An 8,328-nucleotide genomic window follows, 5' to 3' on the forward strand; every position below is an offset into this window, starting at 1 on the left:
GTGGTGGAAGTTGTTTCTCTAGTAGTGCACGTCAAGACTTATTTTTACTTAAAATGACTGGGTTATGTTTTTTTCTTTCTTTTTTTTTTCCGGACACTAATTTCATAGTTGCTTCCCACCCCACCTACATAGCTGCAAGACTGGAGGAGATACAAAATAGTTATTCTTGGTCATTTTATATCTCTTAGTTTTCCCTTTGGGCCTTGTGCTTTGTCATCGTTTTGTCTCTTTTGTAGTTGCTTTTTTGTGGCTTCGTATCTTGGTAGTTCTGACTCTGTGCTGTCACTTTGATACCATCATAGAGAAACAAGTTTTCTGTTGTGGTTGCTTTGTTTCTCTGAACTGTCTTGTGTTACTCTGCGGTCAGTTTGTGTCTCTATAGTAGTGTTTTTCCTCTGTATGGTCTCATTTGCATCGTGTTGCGGCTCTTTGTGGTCATTTTGCATGTTTTTTTTTATTTCTTTCTTTTTTCTGTGGTTGTGGTCCAGAAGCCCCAGCCCCCCCCATTAGCCCACAACCACTTGGGTCCCTGTGTGTGAGCTCTGTGGGCCTAATCAGTAATCCATCCATGAACACATTAAAGAAGCTCACTGCTCATTTGTACAGTGAATAATTTTATGCTCGTCTTTCATCTTAATTCCTTAAGCCACACTCAAATTGTACAACATTTCTCATTGTTTTTGATCATGTCTGTCTCTTGATGTGTGGACACACATTCAGGAAAGGATGGAGGGAAGAGAGTGTAAAGGGGTGGGGGACTGTCACACTCAGATAACAAAGAGAAAAAACAAATCTGACATGCTTTGGAGCGTCTTAAGATGCTACACTGATTGTCTTCTTTTATGTCACAGTGCACTGGATAAAATGACCAACTGTCATTTTGCAAGCTTACTTTCTTGTGTCTGTTGTGTTTGGGTCAGCATTAGGGCCATGTTTGGTCCTGTCATAGCATACAAAGGCTAATAAGCTTGTACTGGAAAATTCTGTACACAAATAAACCACAACAACCTACATAAATGACACTACTAAATCATTTGAAAGCTTTTGTCAATGATTAACTGAAAGAGTGAAGTATTCAAACTGGAATTTTGCAATAATATGGAGGATTTATTTAACTTGGAATAACACAGATCAAAAATCAATCAGTCAGAATGTCACTAAAATTTCCAGCCTCAGCGATCTGCCTTCTGGCTCTACAAGCCCATTAGTTTTAGAGTGAGAACATTTACTCAAAGAACTCGAGGAAAAATGAGCACAGGTTTACACATGGGAAATTAGGGAGAAAAAAAAAAGTGTATATTATAATTCGGATCTAATGGATATCCACATACATTCACCAGTTAGTAGTATTTTGTCAGAGGTCACCTCTACAAGCTTATAAACCTCTGCTCTCTCTCTCTCTTTCTTTTTCTTTTTTTTTCCCACTCTGATCTCAGCCGCTTTCATACTTGGGCTCAGGAAGCCGAGTGGAAAACTGCACTGCAGCCTCACATGATTTTTTATGTTGTTGTTGATGTGGCTCAGTGCCAAGCATTAAATGATACCTCCACACCCTCCGATCTCAACAGCACAGCCGGTCACCTGCGATTGGGGAATTTTCACCTCCATCTGACCGTTTATTGTTAAAAGAGACACAGAGGAGAGAGGGAGTGTGACGGGGGAGAAGGTGACAGATTTAAGCCTCAGCTAGATTCACACCCAGCGTGTCCATTCTGTCACCATAGGCTGAGCACTGATGCAGGGCCACTACCTTGGTCAAGACTGTTTCATCTCAGCAGCTCCCAGGTGGACGGCCAGGCATTTTTTTTTACAGACATTGCTGGTCCCCAGAGGATGAATCCTGCTAACTTTTCATCGAACATCAATATGAGGTTAATGAGTGATGTGTCTCAATAACTACTGGATGGATTACCAGTAAAGTTTGCAGTGACATTCATGTCCCCCTCAGGATGATCTGCAGTTAATCAGGTTTGCCCTGATACACTGAGAATTGCCCAGTGTAAAAAATAACAAAAAAGAACACACACACGCACCCCTTTTCCGCTAATAAAGTCACTCACATTTAACCCTGTGTAACAAAGATGAGAAGTGTACACTGAACACAACATAAACAAACACCGTGCGTAACAGGGATGAAATCAGAAGCATCTCAGTGTAAAGGACGCATTGCTGAGCGTCTCTCTCTCTCTCTGTCTCTCTGTCTGTTTTTTATTTCTATTTTCTGAGATGAGAGATGCTGAGTAGGCTATATTCATGGGTTTCAGTCACACGACATTTTTGTTGTGAGCGCCATCTTGAGGACATACTGGTGGAGACCCATAGATAGGCACAGCCACAATGATGGATGTCTCAGTCTTTATTTCCCCATATCAACGGACTAACTATATTATTTCACATATTACACATTTACGAGTGTTTTTTTATTTATTTCAGATGTAATGTTGATCAAAATAGGTACGACTTTTAACAATTTATAAATTGCATCATTTAGCGAATCTGCAAGTCCGGTCACTTCTCCACTGTTTTGCTAACCCTCCTTGGTTCTGTGCGTTTGTTTTCAATGAAGCCTTTGATAATCAATCAGTGGATCGATGGATTATCATACACATGTTATGATGTGTGTATTTGTGTAGTCGTATCTGTCATAAACAAGAGATTACGGTTTATGGGACACGTTTGTGTTGTGGACTCGCGGTGCCACAGAGACGAGAGCTGTGACACAGGGTCAGAGGCTCTGATCGCAGGTTTGGTTTTCAGCAGCGGTATGGACGGCAGAGAGCCTCTACTCTCCCTCAAGTCATTTATCTAACATCACAATTATCCAAGCTGTTTAATGACGGTAAAAATGAAACATAAGATAAATATCCTGCATAGTTCTTCTGTTCTGTGCTATTTAGACCATTGCTATGGACACCGCTCTGATCGGACTGTTTTACTTAGGGTGTATTCACACCTGCAGTGTTAGTGCGCACAAAATTTAGTGCGCACTAAATTTGGTCGGCTCCAGCCGAACTCTGGCGCGCACTAGTTGATGTTGGAAAGCAACCGCACTCTGGTGCGAGCCAACTGCCAGGCGAACTCAACAAGTTTGAGCTAAAAGGGCTCCCGTAGTCGCTGACAACGGGTTAACGCAGCGGGGAGACCGGAAACCGGGAACTAACGGGACCGAGCTGGGTGAACGCACCTGGAAACCAGCCGGACGTACCAAACAGAGTTATACATGCAAACAATATAGAAATAAATGACCAGAGCTACTAACAACCGGCCCTACTTGAGTCTCCATCATGAAAGTTTTATCAATCAGCGCGTCCAGATTTCGTGACGTTCTCCAAGTTTGGTCCCGAGTGACAAAAAGCAGGTGTGAACGCAACCGCACTAACTGAAAAATGAAACAATGTATCATTTTAACATTTGGTGCGCACCAGGGTGCGCACTAAACAGGTGTGAATACACTCTTAGCAAACGGCCTATTCAAAATGCAGCAGTGAATAGAGCTGTGTCATAAAAAAAGTTAATCCACTCTTTTTGTGAGACTCCCATCTCGGCGCCCCGCGATCTACCAAACTGCCAAACTGACCGCGTGCCATGCTGCGCTGGTCGAAACTTGCACTGTGCCACGAAGCTAGGGCCCACTGACTTTTTTGCACCATCACCAGGTGAAAACTATCCAATACTTTGCCGGCTAATGAACTGTAAAATGGATTGGATATGTGAGTCTTGTTGCATTCTCTATAATATCTGCAAAGAAAAATAGTTGAAAAATAATTGTTCTGATCTCAACCGTCTTGATTTACAAATTCACTTCCTGAATGGACATTGAACATTGCATTGCTTTCAATGTTGAGGTTGGATGTGCTTGACCTCAAAGTAACTCCTTCTTTCTGGACTTACATTTAAACTGAACATGCATTTTCCTCATTCAGATGAGATAACCAGGCACTGATTATATTTGTATTATTCAGCCTCTCATACATAATGTGTGTCTTGTTGAAAAGCAATGAAAGAAATCAGAACTCTGTGTTATTATAAGTGGAGTGGTGCTCCATGGAAAAACTAAAATGTTTACCCAACTAAGTTTGCAAGTCACTTCATTTTGGGGGAAGAAGGGAAAAAAAAGTTTGCCCATGCAGGGAAAGCATCAGCCAGACCCCGAGGACACTCAGCCAGGGGCAAATGAGGGAGTGTCTCCATGTCTGCAATTCCAATTGAGCTGCCATCACTTTTCGATCGAATGACTTTCAAGACAGCCTTTTGTGGCAGTTTCCGAATGTCCATGAGACAGCAGAGCTGCCCATCAAAATCATACTGGAGAGCAAACTCAATGTCGAGTCTTGGCTCTCATTAGCTTGAATAGCATTATACAACAACCGAGGCCGTGCTGCCAGTGTCATGGTCAAGGCTGCAGCATCTTCCACTACGGTGCGTGCAGTCCCCGTGCATCATCACAGACAAGACAACCATGTTGAAGAACTGATTCAGTTCAGTTACTTCTGCTACTAAAAGCCTTACATTATTGTTCAGGCTTAACAGTGTCAAATGAGGAAATCTTTCCAATGCTGAAGAGTCCACACCCATTCAAATGCTGTAACTATTTTGATGGATTGCGTAGGCATTTGTGATGCATTCACCTTGTCGTGCCACCACATTTGCACTTTTTATGGGAAATATAACGGCAATTACTGAATAGATGTCTGTGAGATTTGGTACAAACATTCATGTGAACCTCAAGGACATCAACAAGGTTGTTAAAGTCCTTAAAGGACAATTCCAGCCAAATTCAACTCGGGGCTGTATTTTCCTAACATTTTAGGTCTAAAATGACGCGCTTGGTGTGTTTACATGCAGTCGGAAGCTCCCGTTTGTGTCATAAACACAGGAATATCAACTCTTTACTTGCTTCAAGTAAATAAACTTCTCGGTGCATGTTTGAGTCGCCATCTGACGCTGTCTGTTGAAAAAAATTGTTTACTTCAAGCAAGTAAAGAGTTGATATTCCTGTGTTTATGACACAAACGGGAGCTTCCGACTGCACGTAAACACACCGAGCGTCAACTTGGCTCTCGCAACAGACTCCGCGAGACTTTGAATTAGATCTAGTTTTACAAACATGTCGGCTTGCTGGAAATAAATAAACTTCTCGGTGCATGTTTGAGTCGCCATCTGACGCTGTCTGTGGAAAAAAAATGCGGCTTTGAGGGATGTAAACAGCCTAATCAGCGGAACTTCAATCCGCTCCCATTCATCGCTGCCGTGGCGATGCGGGGACAGACACAACTACCACAAAACAGGAACAATTAAACTGAAAATCTTCAGATTCCTTCTTTTAGGCCTAAAATGATAGGAACATACAGCCCTGAGTTGAATTTGCCCGGAATTGTCCTTTAAGGTTCACATTTGTGGATCTTAGTGGAATTTCTTGACAAATATTGAATGGATTGCTTTGAAATTGGGTACAAATATCTGTAGTTATGAAAAAAAAAAAAGAACAATTTATGTTTCAGGTTCTTAAAAAAAAAGACCTGCTGCTAATCCAGTGTTAAAAACGTTGGTGTACATAACGTGTGTTCAGGCACATTTTTGTAGATAGAGATTAATGAATTTTTGATCAATTTATACTTTGGGGCGCCAAGTGGTGCAGCAATAAGTATGTGTAGAGGCTGAAGTCCTCGCTGCAGGCGGCCCTGGTTCAAATTCCTGCGTGTCCTTCTCCCTCTCTCTGCCTCGCCATTTCCTGTCTCTCTCAACTGCACCATCTAATAAAGGCATGAAAAGCCAAATAATATTAAAAAAAATATATAGATGCTTCTTCTGCGAGATTTGAAAATGTTTTCAGCCGTCAGGTGTAAGCCCTTCTGGAAAATGTACTAGACTGAAGGGGTTTCATTATGTCTGCATCTCTGTCCCTCACACTAGAAAGATTAGTCTGCACTAAGTGTTGAATGTTGAAGATGGATGCAGATGGATGGTCTGGCATTCACAAAAGCCTCGTTACATAACCCTCACACCATTCAGGTTGTACTCTTCATGCAAGTGCCCAAGGATCTACTGCAGCTCTCACATAAAGGCCTGCAGATTTAATCCTTCAACGTCACACGCCATTCAGTCGCAGTTTCATAACTCCATTGTATGTTGCTTTCAAAGATCGTAAAAAAAGAAATCCATCACAGCCTTCACTGGAACTTGTACAGCTAATAATAACACTATATATGGTACTTAGGATACATTACAGAACACAGTTTACTGAAAAGGCAAAAGTTGTGGTTATGCGTCATCAATAGTCCTGTGGTGGACACTAATCCCACCTTTAAGATTATAGTGATTGGTACTGTGAGTTCAGCCGGTTTTCATTCTTGCTATATAATCAATCAATTTATAATATAATAATAATTTTACACTTGCCATACAAAGTAAATGCTTTTACCTGGCTTACACAATAGTGAAACAACAGTAGCCTGAGCTAAGAAGAGGAAAATTATAGTCTGACCATTTTTTTCTGAAACTCAGAAGGAAAAGTAGCCAGGTCAATAAAGTAAAGAGACATAGAGAACAGTTTATGTGCTATTTGTTAATGTTTATTACCAAATATCACAGCAAGACTCTATTAAAAGAAACACTGACTCATTTAGTGGAATTTAATCACAACTAAATATCTTAGATTGTACCTGAGCTGTAAAGATCACATAGACACCAACAACAAACACCAGAGGTCATTTGATATTTACTGAATAGCTTACACTAGTGCGCTTGCCAATGGTAAATTAAACCCCTAATGTTGGCAATCAAGCAACAAATGAACAGATGTACAAGCCAACATAACACAGCCTGGAATAATAAGCTGCAAAAGCTGCTTTGATTAAGAGAACAAAAAAAACAAGTCACAAACAAAGAGTAAAATAAAGAGCTTTTGATCGCGAAGGACAGTCTTGTGCTTTTCTATTGTCTTCTCTCTGATAAAAGCTGAGTTTTTGCATTTAATATTCCATCATTGGTACCAGTTTTTATTCTTTTTTACATTCTGTTTCATTATTTTGCTTCTTGGATCTGAATGAATGTTAGATATCTTTTTTTCCTTTTTGAACTTCATCTTTTTTGATAAATGAAAGGGAATAAAAGCTCTGCAGAGAAGAGGACAATCTGTCTGTATTAGTGTTTTACAGTCTCCTAATATTTGCAGTTACCAAGACATAAATAGAAGGGCATGTCCTTCTGTTGGGACCACTCATCCCTTTAGGGAGCAGCCAGGTAACCGTATAGAACATGAAATCCAATCACATGATGACAGTCCACAACATAAATCTATTGAGGCCCTTCACTATCTCATATTTATAGTGTTACTGACCTGCAGTGTATTCAAAAAGTATTCAGACCTGGCAATTTTTCCTTTATCAGTCTACATAACTTAATCATAGAAATATATATTATAAAAGAAAAGTTGATTATCACAAGGGCATTTGTATCCACCTTTTTCTCAGAACTTGTGTATTGGTAGTTCTTGTAAACATTGATTTCCCCTAAAGGAAAGTGGTTTAGTTTAAATGACCCTGACCTACATTACATTAGAAACCAGCAGGAACTACATTATATACTATATGGTAAGCTGTATATTTGACAGGGCAGCCCTCTTTCTCTGTAATGTCATTATGTTTTAAATATCTAATTTACAATGGGTTGGTGATACTTAGTAAGAGAATGAAAGACTTTTACATGCAGGAATTTTACTCATACTGACACATCTTTATATTAAAAGTTTGGCTATTCCTTAATATCATTTTTAGCATTAACAGCTATTCTACCAGTCTAGAAGCAATGCTGTGACAGTGTCAAATGGTCAAATGGAGATGGAAGCAACACAAATATTTATATCCCTCATCATAAAGTTAGCTCCCTGTAGCCTCCAGTCTACCCTGAAAATATAATGCTGCTCAGTGGATGCATTACATACCACAACTGAACAAAGTGTCCAACAAATTTAATCTTACTCCTTTTACTTATTTGGTAAACTCTACAGTATACCCATCTGGATTAGCAAGTCATTCAGCCAGTGCTAATTAACTGAATATGAATGACTTAAACCTTCAGGGAACCAATGGACTTGAGACATGGGTCACAAACATATGATATCCACTCAAATACAGTAACACATGACTTTGGGTCTTTAATAGTATCAGATATTCTTTATGATACTATACTGAGTTATCTTTTGTAGCCCAAGATGATTTTCATAATCACTTGTGGGACCAAATTCTCTAAGAATCAGTTGTGGTATATTGATGTGTTGATGAAAAGAAGGGATCACCGCCGACACGTCTTCACTTGCATTCAAAAAGA

This window comes from Trachurus japonicus, chromosome 20, assembly GCF_045865225.1.
Source record: "Trachurus japonicus isolate A0001 chromosome 20, Traja_1.0".
In the NCBI taxonomy this organism is placed as follows: Eukaryota; Metazoa; Chordata; class Actinopteri; order Carangiformes; family Carangidae; genus Trachurus; species Trachurus japonicus.